The sequence below is a fragment of the Rhinopithecus roxellana genome, chromosome 8 (assembly GCF_007565055.1).
Source record: "Rhinopithecus roxellana isolate Shanxi Qingling chromosome 8, ASM756505v1, whole genome shotgun sequence".
NCBI classification, from domain to species: domain Eukaryota; kingdom Metazoa; phylum Chordata; class Mammalia; order Primates; family Cercopithecidae; genus Rhinopithecus; species Rhinopithecus roxellana.
Window position 1 is genome coordinate 104,164,212 of NC_044556.1, and position 24,487 is coordinate 104,188,698.

At 41.3% G+C, this 24,487-nt stretch overlaps 1 protein-coding gene across 2 annotated transcripts in view; it reads left to right on the forward strand.

Moving 5' to 3' along the window:
* Nucleotides 1–24,487, forward strand: part of CHRM3 (cholinergic receptor muscarinic 3) — a 505,898-nt gene that overhangs the window by 417,704 nt on the left and 63,707 nt on the right. For both annotated transcript variants that reach the window (XM_030937128.1, XM_010384685.1), the window contains one exon: nucleotides 10,136–10,262. The gene's annotated coding sequence lies outside the window, so the exon portion shown is untranslated. The remainder of the gene's footprint in view (nucleotides 1–10,135; nucleotides 10,263–24,487) is intronic.

Below are 24,487 nucleotides of genomic sequence, written 5' to 3' on the forward strand. Positions count from 1 at the left end.
CTAATTGTGTCACCCCCAGAACTGCCCAAATCGTTAAGACAGAACCCAGTACCACTGAGATCACCATGGGCCAGAGCTTCCCTGAATCTCTGGGACCTTCTGCAACATCTCAAAGGCATGAGGAAGCTTCCCACGGGCTACTGGAGGCACTGTCTTTGGCTTCCTCTGCCTTTAGCCTCGACCCACACCCACCTGTTCTCACCTAGTTCGTCCACCCAAAATGCACAAGGACACACGTGCAAGACCCCCATCTCCTCCCTCGAAAACTCACAGTGCACCCTCTACACACACACACACACACACACACACACACTTGCACAGATCTCTAAGCTCAGACTTTCTGTGACTGAGTCCCATTAAGGAGCTACGATGTTACTGTCCACCCCCCTCTCATCCTCTCAGCCCATCTCGTGTTCAAATGTCAGGAGCCACTTACTGTCCACACAACTTTAGAGAAATGACTTTCCTTTCCTGAGCCTGTTTCTACATCTATGAAATGGCGATAGTAAAGCCTGCCTTACAGGCTTTGAGAATTAGATGAGCTAATAGTATGCCTGGTGTTTGGCACATTTTCTTGATCTGTTTGGGCTGTCACAACAAAATACTACATCCTGCGTGGCTTCAACAACGGACATTTCTATCTCACAGCTCTGGAAGCTGGAAATCCAACATCAAGGTGCAGGCAGAGTTGATTTCTGGTGAGGGCGCTCTTCCTGGATTGTAGACGGCCGCCTTATCACTGGGTCTTCATGAGTTTTTCTCTCTGTACCCACGAAAAGAGAACTCTGATTTACCTTCCTTCTTTTACAAAAACACCCATCCTACTGGATTAGGACCCCAACCTTGGGATTTCATTTAACTTGAATTATCTCCCTAGGCCCTGTCTCCAAATTTGGTCACATGAGGGATTATGTCTTCAAACCATGAATTTTAAAAAACACAATTCGGTCCATAATATACATCATAGGGGCGCAGTGACATTTGCTCTTACCCTTTCTGAGCTTCTCCCACTCCCTGGAAGCTCATTGGTGTCCAGTCTTTAAAGCACGTGCATGCGTCTGCCTCATCTTGGAGTCCTGCTCTCAGTGTGGCCCATGGGCTAAGAGCACTGTAGTAGCCCTGCTTCTCACACAGGGCCAGCCTCTCAGGACTGGAGTTCTTTGTGCTCTAGAGAGCATGGCCTGTGCTATTGATGCCTGCTTCCCTGTGTCCAGAGACAAAATTATGACAAGTTTAATTTCAAGCCCTAATTGGCTTTTATTTGCAATTCTAGAATTAGGCAACACCTCATGCTATGAAATAGAATGGATGTTCTGCTGAGCTGAGCAGAGGGAGTTGGCTTTGTGGGCAGGAAAGGGCTGAAGAAGGCAGAAACAGGGAACACAAAGCAGACTGGTCGTTTCAGAATTACTCTCCTAACAGGGTTAAAGCTAAACGGACTTCCTTAGGATGCACACTCGGGTAAACTGGGCTCCTTTCGATTGGTTGCTCTGAAGCTCCTGTTGTGTGGAAGACTGACCCATTTCCAAGTTCAGTTTGATTATGTAATACTGAACATAAGTGGCTTCGCTCTGGTTTGGCCTGATCTGCTGGGGCCTAGTGCAGGAGCTCAGTCTAAAACAATGGCCTCCCATAAACTTTGTTTAACATGAGCCAGTCATCCTCTCAACTTCCTGCCACTCAGCCGGCGACTACCTGACTGGAGTCCCTGGCCAAGCAGATAGATGTGTGCTCCTTAGAAGCTCTACCTTGTTGCAGCCCTAACCTGCTCTCCTTCCAGTCGATGTCACCACAAATAAACGAGGCTAGTGGGCACAGACCCCACAGTCACAGATGGGTCCCTTAGGTCCCCCTGCAGGAGATATCTGGTCAGGCAGGCAGAAATTCATTCATGCACATGAAGGGCTTGGATCAACACTTTACACATTCCGAAGTTTCCACTATTTCTTCCGATCAGGTATCATTTTGGGTCCTGTTGCTCCTTCAGAAGAATAAAAGTGAGTCCACGGTCACTTCTAGCTCAGCCTGTATATGACCTCAGTCTTCTATTACTGCCTACGTTGAGCAAAATAGTTCATTGAGATACATACATATTTAAGCAATCAGGGAAATTTGATCCAAAAGTTCAATAAATATATAAAAGCCTATAGGAAAGATTAATGGAAAGATCAGGTAATAACATGAGATGACTATGAGCAGTATTTTCTGTGTTGAAATGTTCATTGAAGAAGCTCGTATGGTAAAAATATCAGTAAGGCTCAATCACCATGAGCTTAGACATATGCAGACTCGCTAAATCAAAATGAGATCTTTTTGTGAATGTGTTATTTGTAGTGAGGCTTGAGGCACAGAGCAGATGAGAGGTGTCTAGGAGCTTTTCTCCCTGCCAGTCATCTTCTGGTTTACATGGAAGAAGAGGCGATGTGATTGCTATAGAATTCCGTACTTCCCTCCCCACAGCATTGCCCCACTCATGGCTTTATTCGCTGACCATGATTTCTAGACACAACCTGTCCAACCGGATTGCCTGGAGACTACTGGCCGAACCTGTGCTCACTGGGCAGTGAGAAGGTGGGTGAGGTCACACTCTGTGTTTACCATGTCGGTGAGAGCTCCAGGGTAATTCACACTACCCATTTCTGAACCCTCAAGCCCAAAACAACTGTAGACCACTTCTCCTTTACCCTCAAAAGGCTTGCTGAAATATCAGCTCACAATAAGGCACATTAATGGGAGAAAAGCCTTTATACATTTATAACTACTGTGCACACAGGGAGAATCACAGAACAATTACCCAGTATCCCAATGGAGCACATATGCTTATATATGCTACTTCTTAGGGAAAGGGAGGTAGGAAGTGTGGGTGATTCTAGGCGGATAGTAAATGATTTTTAGGGGAATTTAATGGACTTGAGGAACATACAGTGGTCTGGGGCAAAGTCTGTTGGGGCCACAGAGAAGATGATGGTTTGTAACAAAAAGTCTATCCAGATATGTTAGTCTTCCCTCCTGTGAGATGTGTTCAGTTGATGAAAACTTGGAAAAAGGACCAGAGGTTATTGTCTTCTTCTATGGTAGGTCCAGATTTTAGGCAAATAAGGGAAGTTCAGAGAACAGTCTCATCCTATGCTTTGGGAGAGGTGTTGATGGGGGGAGAAAGGTGATTAGAGAGACTTTGAGATTTTTTTTTTCGGTACAGTGTATACCAAGTGCCATATTTTGGGGTATTGGTTTGTGAGTCCCTGCAACAGGAAGATGCCATGTTGGTCTTCAAGACAACAAAACAAGCAAGCAAAAGTTGTGCCCTTGCTGTTCTACATTCCAGAAAAAACTATGCATTTCTTGAAATAATTTTATTAGTACTATCCAGAGAATAACCATCATATGAATATATCAGATTATCACATATATGCCCCAAATTGCACATCTATTATGTATCAATAAAAAATAAATTTTAAAAAATGTTAGTTCACTAGGGATTTCACAATATGGGCATTGAGTGAGATTTCTTTTTTTTCTCTCCTTGCTTATCTTTCTCTTACACTGACAAGCAGAGGGCAAACTAGGAAAGGTATAATCTTGCATGATGTATGTGGGTTTATTATCCTCTTGTGATGTGCCACCCGCAGCAAAAAGAACTACATGTTCTGACTTCATGGGTTCAGTGGCCATCCCAAAGCTAGAAGAAAGTATTTGTGGTATGGTTGTTTTTTAAAATGCAAAAGGCCTGTTAACTCTATGGTGTTTCCAACATCCAAGGTAAAGCTGACCAACACTTTCAATGAAGCTGTTGAGTCTCTAATGAGCCATATACACATTAATCTCTGTTTTATCTGACATAAAAATGGCATTTGTAATTTGTGCCTCAGTTAATGTACTTCAGCATAAGGGGTAGATGTGAGCTGTGTCCTAGAAGGCAGGGCAAAGCCACTTTGCTTTCTTTACGTTGACATCATTGCTGGTCTTTAAGTGACTCTCTAGTCACACATCCATTATCAGGATATTCCCAGAAATTCTCTGATGCACATTCTGATTGCTCCCACTTTCCAGCAGGACATACACCACTCAGCGCAGGCTGGGAAGTAGGAACCAAGTGGCAGGGGCCCCAGGGGCACCAGTCTCCCCGGCACTAGGATGAGAAATGAACCTTCACCATGCACATCAACACACAATTCCTTTTGGGATAGAAAGTGGTCACATTGGAAACTACTTTATTGAAGTTTAAATTTAGCTGGAACAGAATTTCTAAATTCCACAATCAGAATACAGTTTTCTAAAACTGTACTTGGAACACTTGGAAACTGATATGGTTCGGCTGCGTCCCTACCCAGATCTCATCTTGAACTGTAATCCTCATAATCCCCACATGTCAAGGGCAGGACCAGGTGGAGGTAATCAGATCATGGGGTCAATTTCCCCCATGCCGTCCTCATGATAGTGAGTGAGTCTCACAAAATCTGATGGTTTAATAACTGTCTGGCATTTCCCCTGCCTGCACTCACTTCCCGTGAGGAAGGTGCCTGCTTCTCCTTTGCCTTCCACCGCGATTGTAAGTTTCCTGAGGCCTCCCCAACAATGCGGAACTGTAAGTCAATTAAACCTCTTTCCTTTATAAATTACCCAGTCTCGAGTATTTCTTTATAGCAGTGTGAGAACAGACTAATACAGACGCTAATAGATGAGCATTAACAGAAATATTTCTGGATAGAAATCTAATCCACTAAATGATAATATCTTTTGAAAAGTATGGCCCCACAACCAACACAATTAAATAGTAATGAGCAACACTTGCCCTTTTGTAACCAACAAATGGTACCCATAACTTGGTTGTGACGCTGAGATCCCTGGCGTGTCTTATAACTTGGGTTGTGTTTCTAAAACAAGGATGGAGAAATAACTTAAAGATAGCTAAATCGAGTACTCCAAATTGCAAGAGAGCTTTTCTACTTTCTAGGGATTGTGTTATTTGTTTAACCAGAGCATCCAAAGGTGGATGTGCAGTGATTATGATGATTTATCTAGCATGAAATGTGAGCATATTGAAGAATCCTTATTCTACATAAACCAAATCAATACTACTTCAAATAACGTCTACAACTTGAAAAATTACAGATACCAAGTTAAAAATTTAGACTGAGACCCAGATCTCAATCCAGGAAGGTAAGTTTCTGCTTATATTTAAATAAATTATCATAACCCCAGTAAGCACAGAGGTTCCTTTTATTTAACCCCATGTTGACCCTAACATGCAAGGCAAAGAATATAATTAATAAAAGTTAAGTTTGTATTATGGACACTAACATCATTGCTGAATAATGAGACGTGGAAAGGGGTTTTTCATTAAATTGTGCCTTTGTGGAGCTTAGGCAATTTGCAACGTTGCATCATTACCCAAGTAATATAGGTTCTTAGAGTAACAATGTTACAGGAGGAAACAGAAAAGATATGTGTGGAGACCCAAATCCAGCAGTTGTAATTTCCCCACAGTTACAAAATGGCAAAGAAATAGACTAAAACCCTGGTCTTCAAAGAAAGGCAGGAAGATGATAATATCAGAAATAATTGTCCTCCAGGTACTCAAGAGTTCAAGGCTGAAATTTTACAAACCGATGGTAGACAGTTTATCACAGATGTATGTCAAAGTGAGTGATTTATCCTTGCACATAACCTAATAAGCTCTAACATTTGTGCAGCATTTTATAAACTTTAAATTACTATTTCCTACACCGTCTTAGCTGGTCATCAAGAAAGCTCAATGAGAGAGGCAGATAAGGTAATATCCCTTGGGAAACTTAGCTCAGAGTCAATGACGTAATCATATTCAACTAGGAATATAAAAGTCAATAGCCTGATAGAATCATAGAGAAGAGACCTCCAGGTACCATCTAGTCAAGCCTGGTGCCTTGAGCAGGATGGTATCTAATATGTCCAAGACAGTTGACAAGACAATTATGATCAATTCCCCCAGCCTTGGTCCAGGGAGGCCACCTGTGAGATGCCTGGCGCCCGGACAGGCTTCTGCTTGTTTCCTGTACATTTTCTTCATTCAGGATTGGGACCATAATGCCTTCATCCCTGATCCCCGCCCTCTCAGCCGCAACTCAGTATTGAGAGAAGGATATATTATCATCAATTCTTTAAAATATTTTTTATTTAATCACTTATTAATGCACTGAAGTCATCTTTCAGAAGTAATTATAAACATAGGCTGAGAATTAAATCAATGCTTTCTCTCATCAGGAAGTGGTTTATGTGAGATTTTTCCAATAGGAAAGACCAAAAAAGCGAACAACTCAACAGCACAGAAGACCCTTTTGTGGTGTCTTTTTTAAGTAAAATGACAAACTTGGGGAAAAAATAGTTTTCCAAAAGGAATTAACAAGAAAACTGGCAAGCAGATAGAATGTCAGATGATGCTAAAACAGTGACAAATTCAGTCAAGGAAACTATAACTGCGTAACTGTGGGCGGAATTAGATCAGACGCTGACCTTTCCCAAACACCTAAAGAAAACAGCTCTCGAATAATTACTGTTGAAAGGAACCTGCAAGGTTCCCCGTGTGCCTGTGGCTGGGACTCGGGAGCATGTGCGTGACCATCTGCTGCCGGGCACAGAATGCCAGGCTGCCGGCGGTGCCCTCTGTCTCGTTGGCGAGGCCGCATTTCACTCCAGCTCCTCATGCCATCGTATCACACATCTTTGTTCTCTCCTCTAAAATATAGCCACTTGTTTTATATCTTGAATGTAGCATAGAGAAGCTTTACAATTTTACCACCAAAGATGCCATGGTGTGAGCCACGGCAGAGAACAACAGTCAGCAAATACATGGATCCTTTTCCATTTAGGACCAAAGATTACAGAAGGTGGACTTAGTGCCTTCAATTGAGGTGTTTCAACGTGCAAATGTAGACTTCTTCCCTTGCTTAATGTATAAGACAATCCAGCCCCCATGTTCCATACTTGTACAATGCCAATGGAATTTCATTTATTGCTGACATATAATCACAAAGTTAGGTGAAAATGATAAAAACCTCTTATCTACCGATAAGCAGAAGATAATTAATGAATATATTGATTCTTTTTCCCTGTAAGGGGGAAAAGCAGTCTAAAACAATGTACGTATCTATAAATTAAAATCATCTTTGTGTTCCCTGTATCCTTAGAAGTATGATTATCTTAACAAGAAAATACCGACCAAAAGTGAGACTTGTAAAACAGAATTAGCTATTAAGAACACATCTAGGGTAGAGAGGAAAACAATTAACATCTATTAAAATACTCACCAGTTACAAAAAGTTATAGTAACATAGGACAAACTAACACAGATATTGACGATAGTTATAAGCAAAATCCTAACCACGGAGATCTAGTGGCTTTGCCTGAAAGATTCTTCCTCCTTAAAGTATTTCAGATCCCATACCTTTGTTATTTCTTTCAGCTATTCCAATGAGACCTGATTCCTTCAAATAAAACCTGCAACTTCAGTCTTCTCAACTTTAGCCCATCTTCATCAGTGGCAATCATCCTTGGCAGTTCATGCATTCATTCATGTATTTAACATACATTTACTGAGCACCTGCCAGTGCACACGCTGTGATCGGCACTGGGTTACAGGGGTGGGCAAAGCAAATTGCTTCAGGCCTACCCTTACGGGACCTACAGTCCAGTGGATGCCTTTTAATTCTGAGAAATTCACAATTGCTTCATTGTAGTGATTGCTCTGTGAAAACTTTAAAATCATGGTCATTAATATTTCATATCAATTCACTAGCATTCTTCTCATCTATTCAGGCCAGCACTATCTATTCTAGCCTAAAGAACACCCCACCCTTGCTCCACCCTCTACATCATTTGTTTCTCAACTTTTATCATTATTATATGCACAATACGAATATGCCAAGTGCCCTCCCTCTCTCTTTGCCTTCAAATCTTATCTCTTGGTACCTTGAAAGTGCTGCTCAATAATTCCATCTTCTATAAAGTTCTCACTTGGTTTCAGTGATTCCCACAGTACACTCTGCACTTACATACAGCTGTAAGTTCTCGTGGTATATGTATGTTATTGTCGTTCTGTGACTTTGAGTTTTAGAATTACTGACGATGTGGGCCGAGCGCGGTGACTCAAGCCTGTAATTCCAGCACTTTGGGAGGCCAAGGCGGGTGCATCACGAGGTCAGGAGATCGAGACCATCCTGGCTAACGTAGTGAAACCCCGTCTCTACTAAAAATACAAAAAATTAGCCGGGCAAGGTGGCGGGCGCCTGTAGTCCCAGCTACTCGGGAGGCTGAGGCAGGAGAATGGCGTGAACCCGGGAGGCAGAGCCTGCAGTGAGCTGGGATCGCACCACTGCACTCCAGCCTGGGAGACAGAGCAAGACGCCTTCTCAAAAAAAAAAAAAAGAATTACTCATGATGTGAACAGATACTCACGTTCATAGCAGCATTATTTACAATAGCCAAAAGATGGAAACAACCAAACTGTCCATTGATGGATGAAGAGATAAATAAAATGTAATATGTACATACAACAGAATATCATTCAGTCTTAAAAAGGAAGGAATTTTTTTTTTTTTTTTTTTTTTTTTTTTTTTTTTTTTTTTTTTTTAGAGACAGGGTCTTGCTCTTTTTCCCAGGGTGGAGTGCAGTGGTGCGATCATAGCTCACTGCAGCCTTGAACTAACTCCTGGGCTCAAGTGATCCTCTTGCTTCAGCCTCCCGAAGTGCTGGGATTACAGGTGTGAAACACTGCACCTGTCCAGGAAGGAAATTCTAATACATTCAACAACATAGATGAGCCTTGAGGACATTATGCCAAGTGAAATAAGCCAGTCACAAAATGACAAATACTATACGATACCATTTACATGAGGAACATAGAGTAGTGGAATTTGTGGACTCCAAAAATAGAATGCTGGTTGCTGAGAACTGGGAAGAGGGAAAATGCAGAGGTATTGTTTAATGGGTAAAGAGTTTCAGTTTTACAAGATGAAAAATATTCTAGGGAAAGATATATATCATTGTGAATATTCTTAATGCCACTGAATTTTACACCTAATGGTTAACATGGTAAATTTTGTGTTACATGTATTTTACTACAATTTTTTAAAAATCTCTTTTAAAATCACATATGCTCATCCCCACCACCCTCGCTCCCCATTTGGTTGTAAGGAATTTAAGAGATGCTGCATTTTGCTATCTTATAGTCCCTGTTGCCATTTGTTCCATAAATTCGGGAAACATTAGATGAGTAAATATGCTCGATGGGCATACTTGAATATGACTGCAAAGTGACTACCTAAGAGAAAGAGAGAGAAACAAGAAAGTTCTTCAGCATCAGTGCATCTCTGGTTTCAGTATTATGTGGCAGCCATGTTCTGGAGGAAACCAAGGTCAATGTAGCCTAGATTTCAAGGAGAGGACTGTGGCAAAGAACCAGATATGCAAAAAAATTACCTTAATCTACAGGAAAGGAAAAAAGACAAGTATCGGGAAACGTAATCACTGGAAGAGCTACAGGGTTAATATGGGAGGCAGGCACTTTGTTAAAGAGATTTTTGATAAAGGGTAGAAGCAAACACGATCCTGAATGAGAAAAACCTGTGAGCAATGTACAAAATACAGATCAAATAAGATGGAAGAAAATGCCTCAATCTGTTGAGGGAAAATGCAGGAAAAGATCATTTCTACAATAGAGGAAAAGACATGAACCAATGAAAATAATAATATTTCTTTCCAGGCCAACACTAAACATAAGTTGCAGAGCTGGCCTGTGGTGGAACTCACAAGTCTTATTGGCAATATATGTGAGGAGACAAAAAGCAACATATGGAGAAATACAAAAATATACTCCCTAGAGATACTGCCTCTTCAGATGTCAAGAAAAACCTGGATGAAATGAAGCAAGAGTGGCACGCTGCAAAGTTACAAATTCAAGGCCACCCACAGAACCAAACATTAACACTTAGGTAACTTGGTACTGAAATAGTCCCTTTCTTTTATGACTTCAGTTGAAGACTCTAGGGAGGGAAAACAGAGACGTTGGATCATTCTATGATGCTTAATGACTCCACCATTAAAAACAGGAATCCAAAGTGGGAGAAGTAACTGACTCCTTGCCTGGTTTCTGTCTCCCCAGGTGGAGCTGGTCTCTTGGGCAGCCTGACATCTGGTCCACTCCTCTGTCCTATGCCGGGATCATCATGACTGTAGAGATTACGTCACTGTTTTGCATCCTTATTACATAACTCAGTTCCTGGTAGATTGTAAGTACACAGAAGGTGTTTTCTTAATTAAAAAATGGATGACTGAATAGAAGAATGGACAAATTGCCTTTTTGTATTCTGGCCACTGTTGATTAGTTGTGTGACCTCAATTAGGATGTTTTAACTCTCTGTGTCTTCACTTCCTCATTTATATGTTGAAGGTAATGACAGTTCCTACCTACCACACAGGCTTCTTGAAGATCAAATGGCATAGGGTGGGTAAAAGGTTTAGATTACTGCCTAGAAATAGCACGTTTCACTAAAAATTACCTATTACTCATTTTTTTTGCTAAGAGATTATATAAACCTAATAAGCATCATATAGTTTACTATGCACAGATAATTTTTAAATCTTATAAATACAAATTTAACCCGCAAAAAAAAAAAAAAAAAAATCAACATAGTTGCCACCTAACAGTAAAATGTTACCTGTTCATGAATTCATTCGAGGCGGTAAATCACATTGAACTGCAAATATTTTTACAATATCCAAGTATGAAATACTAGAATACCTTTAATGTATTTTAAATTAAAAAATCATTATAAAGTGCAGCATATAATTCTTTACATTCTTTTTTATAACACATGGGAGACAATTTAACTTTGTGTTTCAGATTTCTGCTCTTATCATAAATTATTTATTCCTCATTCAACACATATTTATTAAACACCTACTGCATTCTAGACACAAGGGAGACAATGGTGAAGTAAACACAGCTACAGCTCCCTTTGAGATTATGTTTCTGTTAGGAAAATCAAATACACATACACAAATAGACACACAAATACACACGTCAACACAGAGAGATACACATATATACACACACGTATATTCACACATAGATATAGACACATATATACATACGTAGACACACACAGTTACACACACATAGATATGCATACACATAGATACACACATTCATAAATACACACAGACACATGCACATAAATATACATGTGTATATACATACGTAGAGATATATACACACATAGATATATATACACCTATATATGTACACACACATAGATACACACACAGGTGTATATATACACACACTTGTACACACACATATACACATACAATGTTGTGGGACCATAACTGGCACGAAGGAAACTGATTACAAAGGGTAGAGCATGAATAAGATGGCTTCTATAGTGTACTCAGGGAAGGACAGTCTAATATAATAACATTTAAGCAAAGAACTGATTGAAGTGAGGGTGCTCTCTGGGAAAGGACCATGTCAACGAAGACAAACGAGGAGGTGCAAAAGTCTGAGGTGGGAGCATGTTTGGAGCATTCCAGGAACAGCATCGATGCAGTACGGACAGAGAACAGTGGGCAAGGGGAGAGGGGTATGAGATAAGATTGGGAAGGCAGCTAGAAGCAAGAATATCAATGCAGATTTTGCTCTAAGAAAACAGAAGATATCAGAGGGATCCCGTGCTAAGGAATGATGTGATCTGGGTTATGTTTTGGAAGTGTCACTCTGCCTGCTATGCAGACAGCGGATGGAAGGAGATCTAAGATGAACAAAGGAGACCACTTAAGAGACTTTCAGGAAACGGTCATGGCTTGGACTAAGATTCAGGGCAAATTTAAAATAGAGCCAAAGGGACCTGCTGATGGATGGGATGTATTACGAGGGCTAGATCTGTGGCTATATGTGACCCGCTGCAGCAGGTGTGCAGACACTTGCTTTCTTGAAATGTCCTTGATGTTGCTTTTGTTGTTGTTGTTGTTGTTACTGTTTTTGCTTTGTTTTAATTTCTTTCCATCTCTGTGATTAAAGCAGACTGAAGTTAATGAATCTCTGTGCTGAAGTGGATTGTTTAACTGTAGATATGAGTAGAACTGACAGTTCTAAGTCTAATTCCAACAATGGAATTTTGGCCTTTCTGAGCTTCAGTTTCCTCAATTATGAAGTAAGAAAACCCGCTAGCTTTGCAAGTCTGTGCCTCTCCTACCAAAAGCTATGGTATTGGTGTCAGTTTGGTCAAAGGCTTTTCCAGCTGGTACAGCCCCCTGGGACAGGGAAGGAATTAGTTCAATTGACTGCAAGGAGTGAATGATTTTTTCTTTTTTTTTTTTTTTTTGAAAAAGAAAAGAAATTTTAAATTTTTTATGTCGATTGGCTTGGTTTCCATTGAGATCAAGGATTATTGCAGCAAGTTTAGAGTTCTAAAACACCAGCTATCTGTTACCGTATTTTATTTTCCATGCTAAAAAAGCATGTGTTTTCAGATAAATTTCAATGTATCCATCTTTTGTGTTTCATTTTATAACAGTTTTACTAAAAATTGTTTGACTCACGTGGTCTTCAGGTTGGGGAAGACTAGGACAGACGGCACAACAGAGTGGTTAAAGCAGGGTCTCAGAGGCAGACTGCCTCTATGTGAAACCCAGCTCTGCCACTTACTGTGTGATCTTGGGAAAATTACTCACCCTCTCTGTGCTCAATTTCCCTATCTCTAAAATGAGAATAACTGTATTACTTCCCTCAGAGCCTCAGAATTGCTGTGATAATCAAATGAGTTAATGTCCAATGAGCACTTAGAACGTTGCCGGACACACAGAAACACCAAATAAGAGCCCCTTATAATTATTATTTTTATCTCTACTCAAATACTGTATCTACCTCTATTTTTAAAGAATTTGAAAAATACTTGATATTTGAAATCTCTGTGATTATTTCAAGGAATTTAATAGCAAAATGATACCTGGGCCTTGGAACTGTCATTTAGGATGGACCACTTGTGAAATGTGCCTTTTTAAAACATTGTGGATTTTCGAATCTGAAAGAACTCAGTTCATCCTGCTCTGCTCATTTAGTGGTCCTAAGTCTCTGTGGAAATTCTTTCTGAGCTTATATTCATCCATCTGTCAAATAAAGATTAACTTCTTGAGGTTGCTGTTAGGACTAAAAGAGATAATACATGCAAAGTGCTAGAAAATATATTAATATTACATTCTTTACCTCTCCACCCTCAGTCAAAATATGTGTGACTTAAGCAGTGCATGTGAAATTTAACGTGATGCCTTCAGGATTCAGAAAAGAAATGAGGATTCAGAAATGAAATGTCTGTGGAACACGTGTGGATAAGAGTTGCTTATGGCCGGGCACAGTGGCTCACGCCTGTAATCCCAGCACTTTGGGAGGCCGAGGCAGGTGCATCATGAGGTCAGGAGTTCGAGACCAGCCTGGCCAATATGGTGAAACCACATCTCTACTAAAAACACAAAAACACTAGCCAGGCATGGTGGTGCGCGCCTGTAGTCCCACCTACTCGGGAGGCTGAGGCAGGAGAATCACTTGAACCGAGTAGGCGGAGGTTGCAGTGAGCCGAGATTGCACCACTGCACTCCAGCCTGGGCAATAGAGGGAGACTCCATCTCAAAAAAAAAAAAAAAAAAGAGTTGCTTACAAGAAAACAAGGCCATTCATGGTGACATTGTCCCTGTGAGCAAAGAGGACCAATGATGTCCCTGAGCTGTGGACACCACCAGGCTCCTATACCCAGCCTCTGCAGGACCACCCTACAGCCTCTCCCCCCGCCCCGAAACAACCACATTTTTCATTGGTGATTCCTCAGTCTCCTAATTTCAGAACATGTCGTACCAATGGGCTTGAGGAGGTGGAAAGTTCCCCTATTCATTCCATGAGATTTTTAAAATTGGCTTTGTTTGTGTTTGGGATTTTTATTTTTTTCATAGGGGCTTTGTATTTTAAAAGTACATTTAAGAAAGGGCAGTGCCATATAACATTTCGTTATTATTGACTGCTTTGTCACGTGTCACCAAGAGGTAGAAGCAGCATTGCTTAGAAGAAAGAGCACAGCCCAGTGAGTCAGGACGACAGGACCAAGCCAAATGCACCCTCACCAGTCAGGAGACGCTGACTCGCCATTTCCCCTCTCCGTTTTCTTAACTCTAAATGGAAGATGTTGAATGAGATGGTTTCTAAGGCCTTAATTCCGTCTACAATCCTTTGATGTATGAACACCAGAGGAAGCTCCTGGTGGTCTCTCCCCTTGGGCCTGGACAGAACAGGAGAATGGCCGACTGCTGGGCCTTCCTCAGAGCCCTCTCTGCCAAGTGCCTTACCAACGCCCTCTTGATCAATTAAGGGAACACAGCATCAGAATACTGGAAGGAACCATTTTTCTTTGACTTGTTTAATACATTTCTGTTTCAGACCCTATCGTGGTAAGTGTTCTGGCCATTTTAACAGACATAAGCAGAAAAAATGAGAACTCATCCTTTAATTTTGTCTGTGGTTATAGAAAGAATATCAAACAGACTGATGGAACTATTGAGAGTCTTAAGAAAAGAGATAGTTTGTCATTTCAAGCATAGCCTGGCAAATATCTGTGCTCTGCAAATTAAGTCAGAAGTTCAATTGCACATGTGAGGCCTGGGGATGCCTGAGCCGGACATATAAGTGCCATGTGGCAGGGGAGGATCCTTGGCCAACAGCATTCTGGAATACCACTGGCTAAGTGTCCTGGCCATGAAATCAGGTGTTATATAGATTAAAGCCAATATCTGTGTGTTTTATGAGGAATTAGGCAGTAAGGCTTTTAAGCATTATTTTTTTAGATAATAATATTTAAATAATAAATTAGAAATTATTATTTTCCTCCTAGAAGCATCCTTTCCAAAAGGCAAACAGCCATTAGCATGCTTTATGTGATGTGCTTTCTCTGTGTATTTACCGAAAGACCATCACACTTTTGCCTCAGTTGTCATGCTCATTTTTTGGTTTGTGACCTTTATGGAAATGAAGAAAATAATTAACTCTGCCTGCTTGTGGTCTAGGACAGAAGCTGTCACTGCATGTTTTATGGTAAAATCGCTTGAGAGGAAGCAGCTGCATGCCAGCCTGATGGTCCCACCATTGGACGGCCGGCCCCCTGATTTCTGGAGGAGGTCATGCTTTTTCACGGGTTCATGGCCAGCCAGTTACCTTTTGTCACATTTTTCTTCTTCCTTTATAATTTTGTCAAACTGAGGGGAAAAAAAAAAAACGGCCACAGTGTGCAGAAAGCAAACTGGAATCTGGTGCTGCCATTAAGCACATCTGTATTTCCATGGCAAAGTGTACAACTTTGAATGACTTTTTCTTAGCAAAATCCCTAGTGTTTGTCTTCATTCTTAGAAAGGGTAGCAGCCTCCACTGTAGTCATTCCTTACTTGAACATGCTAAGAAGCCCTCCTAGCCTTCCGAGAAACTCTTACCAGGAAGGGGTCCTGATCCAGACCTTAAGAGAAGGTTCTTGGATCTCACCCAAGGAAGAATTCAGGGCGAGTCTGCAGTGCAAAGCAAAAGTCAATTTATGGGCCGGGCGCGGTGGCTCAAGCCTGTAATCCCAGCACTTTGGGAGGCCGAGACGGGTGGATCACGAGGTCAGGAGATCGAGACCATCCTGGCTAACACGGTGAAACCCCGTCTCTACTAAAAAATACAAAAAGCTAGCCGGGCGAGGTGGCAGGCGTCTGTAGTCCCAGCTACTCGGGAGGCTGAGGCAGGAGAATGGCGTAAACCCGGGAGGCGGAGCTTGCAGTGAGCCGTGATCCGGCCACTGCACTCCAGCCCGGGCAACAGAGCGAGACTCCGTCTCAAAAAAAAAAAAAAAAAAGTCAATTTATGAAGAAAGTAAAACGGTGAAACAACAGCTGCTCTATAGACAGAGTAACGCATTCCCAAGAGTTAAGAGGAAGAACACGTTCATCCTAGATGCAATACGTGTTTATATATAGAATAAAAAAAAGGTCATGGGGACATGGTGCTCTGCTACATGGGTTTGTGATAAAGAATTAATTTGCTTAATTACTATATTTTGCAGGTATCGATATTATTATCTTTAGAGCAAAATTAGGAATGCTTCTGTTCTCAAGATATTGGGATATCAGGACACTCCTGAGTCTGGCCTGTTTAGTAAACGTCATCAATCTGTTCCCTTTACCATAAACTTCCAGAGGCTAGGAATGCCTAACTTTCTGGGAACACAACCCAGCAGGTCCCAGCCTCATTTTTCCCAGCCCTCACTCAAGATGGAGTCGCTCTGGTTCAAACGCCCAAACCATCATTCTGAGTAAACTATCGCAAGGACAGAAAACCAAACACTGCACATTCTCACTCATAGGTGGGGATTGAACAATGAGAACACCTGGACACAGGGTGGGGAACATCACACACCGGAGCCTGTCGTGGGGTAGGGGGAGTGGGGAGGAATAGCATTAGGAGAAATACCTAATGTAAATGTTGAGTTAACGGGTGCAGCACACCAACATGGCACATGTGTACATATGTAACAAACCTGCATGTTGTGCACATGTACCCTAGAACTTAAAGTATAATAATAAAATTTTTTTAAAAATTAAAAAAAAAAACATCTCTGGACCCATTGTGCAGATTTCATAAGCTACAAAGCCTTGTATCTCAGTCCGCACAGATATTTTAAGCTGCACTTCAGTACTGACTTGAATTTGGGGTCCACCTCCCTTGTTGTAAGTATGGGCCAGGCCTGGACCAGAGGTTAAGGTGACTTGGTCACTCCCTCTAGAAGTAAAGCTTTTTCTTTGCGTCAGGTTTATATACGTCAGCTCTTTCTCCGCTTGGGATAGGATCTTTCCAAGCAAGCTCCTTGACTGCTCATGCAAAGAAACCCCGGCTTTGTCCTATGACTAGGATGAATATAGTCTAGACTCAGGCTTGATGTCCATGGAAACCAAGAGAAGAACCAGGTGAAAGGAAGAATCTCTCCAACTCCTCCAGGTGGTGACTTTCAGAGGAGCATCTTCCTGGGTCACCTCTTACCTTTTGGACCTCACACTATATCCCAGTGGAGGTCAAAACCAGGACTCAACAAAAGAGGCTAATACTCTCAGACCTGGGGGTATTTGTGGGATTTTGGCCTTTCCCCAAAACCTCATTGTTACCAAACAGAGGAATTCCTGCACGCTGGCTGAGGAGAACTAACTTTTTTATTAATACATTCCCGAGGAGGGGACAACCTTCCATGCATGCTGTTGGTAACTGAGTGTAACAGATTCCCTGGTGGACTCTGAAGGCTCTGGCTTGGGATTACTTTAGCCATAAAACTGCCTCATTACCAAGTCCTTCTGGTGCTTCTGGAGCTCAGCTCCCTTGGAAACTGTCCAAATCAAAACTCCCTTTATACCATACTCCTTTGTGTCCTGATGCCCTGAATAGTGAGATTATCGGCTACACCCACCTGCTCCTGCATTTCCTTCCTGCTCAATTTAAATAAACAATGAGCTGTTTTTCTTCTTGACTAACAGCCAGTCTATACAACAGCAGCAGGAAGATTACTTTCTATCTGTATGCAAATAGATACATAGCTGAGTTCTCTCCAGTCCCCGGGAAAAGACCCTTTTAACTAAATGACTTATGCTTCTGTTTCTTCATGTATAAAATTAGTGGCTTGGTGCTAAATAACCTCAATCCCCTTCTGGCTGTATAATTCCACATCTCTCTCTCACACACACACACACACACACACACACACACAAACTGGGGAGGATAAAATTTGCACACACTCAACAATTAGAGAAAAAGCAAAGTAGTACATGTTTAAAAGTTCAATAAATACTCAACTCCCTACTATGATACCCACGTTTCTTCTCAACTTAATGTATTTTTTTTTTTAAACAGAGTCTCACCCTGTCCCCCAGGCTGGAGTGCGATGACGCGATCTTGGCTCACTGCAGCGTCCACCTCCCAGGTTCAAACGATTCTCCTGCCTCAGTTTCCTGAACTTAGTGAGGGGCTTATTCTCTCTCTCCCTACACCATAGACCTTTAGGCAATAGAAATACCCACCTGCTAAGCAAAGCTTTCTACACTTACCTGCTCCTGACAGCCAAGTTCATACAGTCCCCACTAATCCAAATGCTCTTTATCCTTCTACTTTAGGTGATTCCCACCCAGTCTTCAAAGATCTGCTCAATCATCACTCTCCCTGAAGGCAGAAAGTCAGGCTGTGTTTCTGAGTATTCATGGCTCCTTGCTCAGACCTATAGCACAACACTTGAAGTACAGTAGCATGGCTTACTGTGTATGCAGCTGCCTCCACCAACTAGACGGAGAACTGTTCAGATTTCACTTTTTTCTACCCTACGAACTAGTACCACACTAATTGTAACAAGGTTCTCAATGATATTCACTGGGTATACCTTGAATATATTTTCTTAGGGAAATGTTTTTTTTTTTTTTTTTTTTTTTTTGAGACGGAGTCTTGCTCTGTCGCCCAGGCTGGAGTGCAGTGGCCAGATCTCAGCTCACTGCAAGCTCCGCCTCCCGGGTTCACGCCATTCTCCTGCCTCAGCCTCCCGAGTAGCTGGGACTACAGGCGCCCGCCAGGTCGCCCGGCTAGTTTTTTGTATTTTTAGTAGAGACGGGGTTTCACCATGTTAGCCAGGATGGTCTCGATCTCCTGACCTCGTGATCCGCCCGTCTCGGCCTCCCAAAGTGCTGGGATTACAGGCTTGAGCCACCGCGCCCGGCCGGGAAATGTTTTTTACATAAACATACTGAGGCTTACGTTTAACACATACACTCAGTTGTATGTCTAAAGTCAGTGGTACAGGACAAGCAAATGGAAATATGGGTAAGCTTTGGTTCTAGGCGAATTAGTTCATTTTCATTACTTGGAGATTCTAGAGGAGCAGTTTACTGAAGATTCACGTAATGGGGCTAGACGTCAAGGGACAAGTCATATTCTACCTTAAATTGCCATTGTGATTTAAACGTGTTTCCCCCTTTAGCAGTGTTTTGTCTAGCAATGATTAAATTATAAACCACATGGATGTCTCGCTGGCCAACAGGAAACTGGGCAGATCTTCCATCTTTCCGGATCCTCCATGCCAGCATGATTTTACATCTTTTGTTTGAAGATGAACAGAGCTGGCTCTGCCTTTCTTCCTTTCTTTCCCCTTTTCTTATTCCTTCCTTCAATGAAGACATTAAGCATGAATCTTTTCAGGATTTCTGTAGTCCTTCCGTAAGCAACTGATGAATGCCCACTATGTTCGCTGCACAACTGCAACACAAATGGGGAAGGGAAAAGATTGTTTGGGCAATGCTGTCTAAGAGATTCTTTTTTCACTTGGAAAATAATTATTTATTTAACAACATTTATTGACTTTCTTCTATGTGCAAAGGCACTCTAAGAGATGGAGACTGATAAGGCTTGGTTTTCGACCATCAAAGCCTTTCGAAGTTTAAACAATGGTTTTCAAATTTCAAGTCATGAAATCAACTTAGTGCATTAAGAAGAACGTTTGTATTTATTTCGAATGGCATAGAATAGAAGACTTCCAAGTACCTCCCATAGAGTGAGGTATTATCACATGAAAATTATTTCTCCGTGTATGTGTGTGCACTGGGTCACAAAGAAAAATGTGTTTATTTCCATAGGACGCAGTTAAAAATTTAGAAGCCTGTTGATTCAGATGAATGAACAAACATGGACCTGAATTACCACATTTTAGGTTTTAACAAATTGAATGGAAGTAGGCATGGAGGACTCAATATCAAGTTAATAAGCATCAGAGATCCAAATTGCCAACATTGCATCATGTCCTTGCCGCTTCTTTTGAGTTGATGGAGATACAGTTGTAGAGAAGAAAAAGATCCATGCTATGTGTGTGCAGGCACGGAGGGTATTTTATGGGGATGCAGCTGGCTGCAGATTCCAGCCAATGACCTGCTGTGACCTCTTGTTTCAACTGAGGGGCATACTGGCTTCATACTGACAAAGCTTAGTGACCAGTTCCCCAGCCAGCAGTCCACCAGTGAAAAATAGAAACATTTCAGAGAACAGCAGGAAATGCTAGTTGTTTTAGTCTTGTCTCCCACAACTATTTCAAAAACAAAGTCTTATCCTCAGATTGAGAAAGGGTATAGCTTTAGAGGAGGTGTGTTTTTCTCCATTCTGTTACGTAATCAAGTATCCGAGCTGGCACCGTGTTTGCTGAATGGAGACATATCAAATCATTTTCTGTTTTTTTTAACAGGCAGACTATACATGTATTTCAATTGATAAAAATATAAGAATCCCCATGATTATGTTATTTCTATTCCAGTATTTTCCTTGGCTGTGGAACTGCAGTAGGAGCCCTCCTGTCCTTTAATAATACTATGCTCTGCTAGAAGTGGGGAAGCCAAGTTCATTCTGCCATCCCTTTTCATCTCGAACCTCCTTTTCACCTGAGAGCAGACCCTCATAGGACTCCTAGACCACTGTCTATGTGTGCAGGAATGAGTAACAAAAGGAAGGTTTCTTCACTTATAAGATGGGTGGAGGCAGCTGGGTGCGGTGGCTCACGCCTGTAATCCTGGCACTTTGGGAGGCCAAGGCAGGTAGATCACAAGGTCAAGAGATCGAGACCATCCTGGCCAACTTGGCCAACATGGCCGTCTCCACCAAAAATACAAAAATTAACTGGGCTTGGTGGCACATGCCTGTAATCCCAGCTACTTGGGAGGCTGAGGCAGGAGAATCGCTTGAACCCAGGAGGTGGAAGTTGCAGTGAGCTGAGATAGCACCACTGCACTCCAGCCTGGTGATAGAGCAAGACTCTATCTCAAAAAAAAAAATGGTGGCTGGAGGGGAGAGGCAATTATGAGGACTCTTTGGACCACACAATGTCAGTATCCTTTCCTACTGTCAGTAATGCATGATAAACAGGGTTGTAAGCAGAAAAAAATGCAACATTTTGGTTTCGTGCTCCAGGGATCAGCCACAGGCTAGCGAGACCATGATGGGAATCTGTTGTTTCTCATGATGTACGAGGCAGGGAGACCACGTCTTACTTTTCTTTCATTTCCATGCTTGCTCTTTGAAGACTCTGTTTAGAGCCAACAAAGTGATATATTTGACACATCCTTAATGATAGATCAAGAGTGCCGGAGAAATATCCAAGCACATAGAATTGCAAAATGAGAATGAAGCTGTAGAAATCATCAAATCCAACTTCTTGTCTCCAGATCTTTTTGTTCCTGACCTTTGAGCTAGGAAGGACTCTGAAGCCAGGATCAGGTACAAGTCCTCACCTCTTCTCTCTCTCAACCCTGCTATCCTTTGTAAGCTGCAAACCCTGACAGACATTTTGCAACCCATCAATTCCAGAAACTTAATGATTACAATATGTTATATAAGCTTTAAGTTAGACTCTACAGAACTTAAGGTGAAGCACAGCAGTAAGCACAGCATAGTAGTAGTGAACTTGAATTCCAACAAAATATCTGTGTGCTTGAGTACTTAACTACATAATTATATAATCATTACGAGACATTTCTCCTTCAGAATTTTATATATGGCTGACTTTACCTGTTTATCTCCAATCACCAGTCTCCTGAAGAGAGTTAAAGTTTGCTGTTCTACTATCTTAACCACTGAGCGTAGTTTCTCTCATCCATTCATTCCTTACCCATTCATTGAGTTTTTATTCGGTGCAGCATAGGAGACCAAGTTGTACATGCTATGAAGCTGAAACAGCTAGAGTTCTGCCCTCAAAAGTTTACATTGTAGTTGGGAAGATAAATCATGTGCATAGATAACAATACTAAAAGGCAAAAATAGTAAAATAAAAATGCTTTATGGCATTTTAACGAAGAGAGAGAGTACTTCAAAACATAAGGCTCAGAGAAAGATCATGAGGGAAATTGTATATGAATTGAATCTTAAAGGCCAGGACGTGTAAAAATGAGAGATAACATTCTAAGTCATGGATAAACAGTGCCAGAAGAAATTCCAGGGACTATTTGGTTAGTGGGAAGCAGTTTATATGGACTGAAGAATGGGGTCTAACAGTGAAAGTATGCGATATCGGTTGGAATAGCAGCTTTGAATCATCCAATACCAGGCAACAGAGCTCCAACTGAATTCTAGATGATGGGAATCTATGGAAGGTGTTTGGGTAGAAAGGAGTGATTTGATCAGAGACAAATGTTTGTGGTTAAAGATTCCATTCTACACCACAAACGCCATCTGTTTCATGCAGTTTTGGACAACTCTACAATATATAGGTATTTTGGTGGCTGCAATTGTCAAACAACACATGGCAAACACATTTCTTCTCTCATTCCTCCTGTTAGCATTTGTTAAACGCATTAAAATTGCCATGCCATATTTTGTATGCAAATGGTCTCATGTTCCTTACCACAAGCCTACAAAGTGTATCCTATTGTATAGGCAATGCGACCCATGCTCAAGAAGGTTGGGTGATTTGTGATCTGGTCACAAAACTGGTTAGTGATAAAGTAGACTTGGCATCTTCTCCCTTCAAACCTGGGGAATTTCCCATGATATGACAGGGTTCCCCGCACATATTCTCACTGTACTACTAACCACAAGTCCTGTAAAATATTATGGACCTTTTGATGCGTAAAACATTAGACTAGGTAAAGAAGAGAAAGCTCTTACTGCAGAAATTTAAAGTGTTTCCCTGGGAAACTGATACTTCTGAAAAATGCAGGTAAATATGCTTTTATATACTCAGGGAAGAATCAAGAAAATTTAAAATGGATTAAGGATAATGTTAAACAAAGCATCATATAGTCTAGAATATTAAAGCATGGATGGGGATAGGTTTTCTAAGAAGACAGGTAAAAAGAAGAGAGCATCATACTCATCCTCAAATACACAAAATCCAAGATATATATATCTTGTTCCACTTGACTGGCCCTTCAGGGCATTTTCAAAATACTTTTTCCTCCAAATGACTCCGTAAGATAGACAAGGTAGATATTATTTTCCCTGTGGCAAATAAGAATATCAGAGCTAATGAATTTGCCCCAAATCATGCTGGGACTGAAACTTGGGTAGGTCTTTTAGCTTGTAATTCAAAGCTACTTTCACTGTCTCTAGATCTGTATCACCATTGAAGATGATTGAGATGATTCAATCGTGTGTTGTTGTAGAGTGCATGCAATTAGGACATATAATTCACTCCAGTGGTTCTGCATACTGATCAACCACATCTTTTAAGTTTTACTGGGACAGATCTCTGTTGGGCTTTTTCAACTTAATTCTAGATTATGGGAATCCATGGAAGGTGTTTGGGCAGAAAAGAGTGATTGGGTCAAAGACAAACGTTTGTGGTTAAAGATTCCATGTCAGAATATGATACTTAGGAGCAACAGTACCGTTTATCCTCCTCGTGGCTTAAATGTTTTAAAATATTCAAGATCAAGAGTCCACTTATTCATATTCCCCCTTTATACAGAAAGAGGAAAGGGAAGAGTGGCATACAAAGAGACCCACGAGTACCATGAATGCTTTGGGACGTTTGCTATTACATTCAGTGGTGGGGGGAAAAGAAGAAGTGCTTTTGCATAAAGCACTCAGCTGGAGTAGAAGTGAAGGAAAGAAAGGAAGGTGGACACAGGCTGGGCTCTTCTCCCAGCAGGTAAAGAAAGAACACCATTCCCTGGTGCAGTCTGCATCCAGCCAAGGCCTCAAGAACACCATTCCCTGGTGCAGTCTGCATCCAGCCAAGGCCTCAAGAACACCATTCCCTGGTGCAGTCTGCATCCAGCCAAGGCCTCAAGAACACCATTCCCTGGTGCAGTCTGCATCCAGCCAAGGCCTCAGTTTTTGAGTTGTTAACACAATTTCTATTAATTAATGTATATTTCATTTAAATGATAATGCATGCATACACTTTTACTCTAGAAACTGTAAATAACAGTGATGGAGCTGACACCTCTGTTGATCAGCACTCAACCTCAGTCTTCCCCAGAGCTAACTACATTTATCAGTTTTGGATATATCCATCCAGGAAGTTGTCTATAAATTTACCTGTACATTACGTGTGCATTTAGAAATATATAAATTTACTTTGATGGTGGACTTTTTTTTACATCTCATTAAATATATTAAGAAGTCAGTTACCTTAGAATACTGTGTAAATTAGAGCGTTAACCCCATTAACCTGATTTCTATGCCCCATAGCTCATTTAAAAGCCAATCAGTGGCCTGCAGCACTCAAATACTTCACACGGCATTGATTTTGTATTCTTAATAATGCCCAAAGAAGCAATCTTGTTCTGCGATTCCAGTTTAACTCCTAATAAACTGATATTTGGAAGGAAGTGACAGATAATACACAAAAAAATTCAATTCTGTGAGCAAGAAAACGACCATTAGTGTCAAAATGCTGTCTACTGCCCTGGAGGATAAAGCATAGGCAGCTGTAGT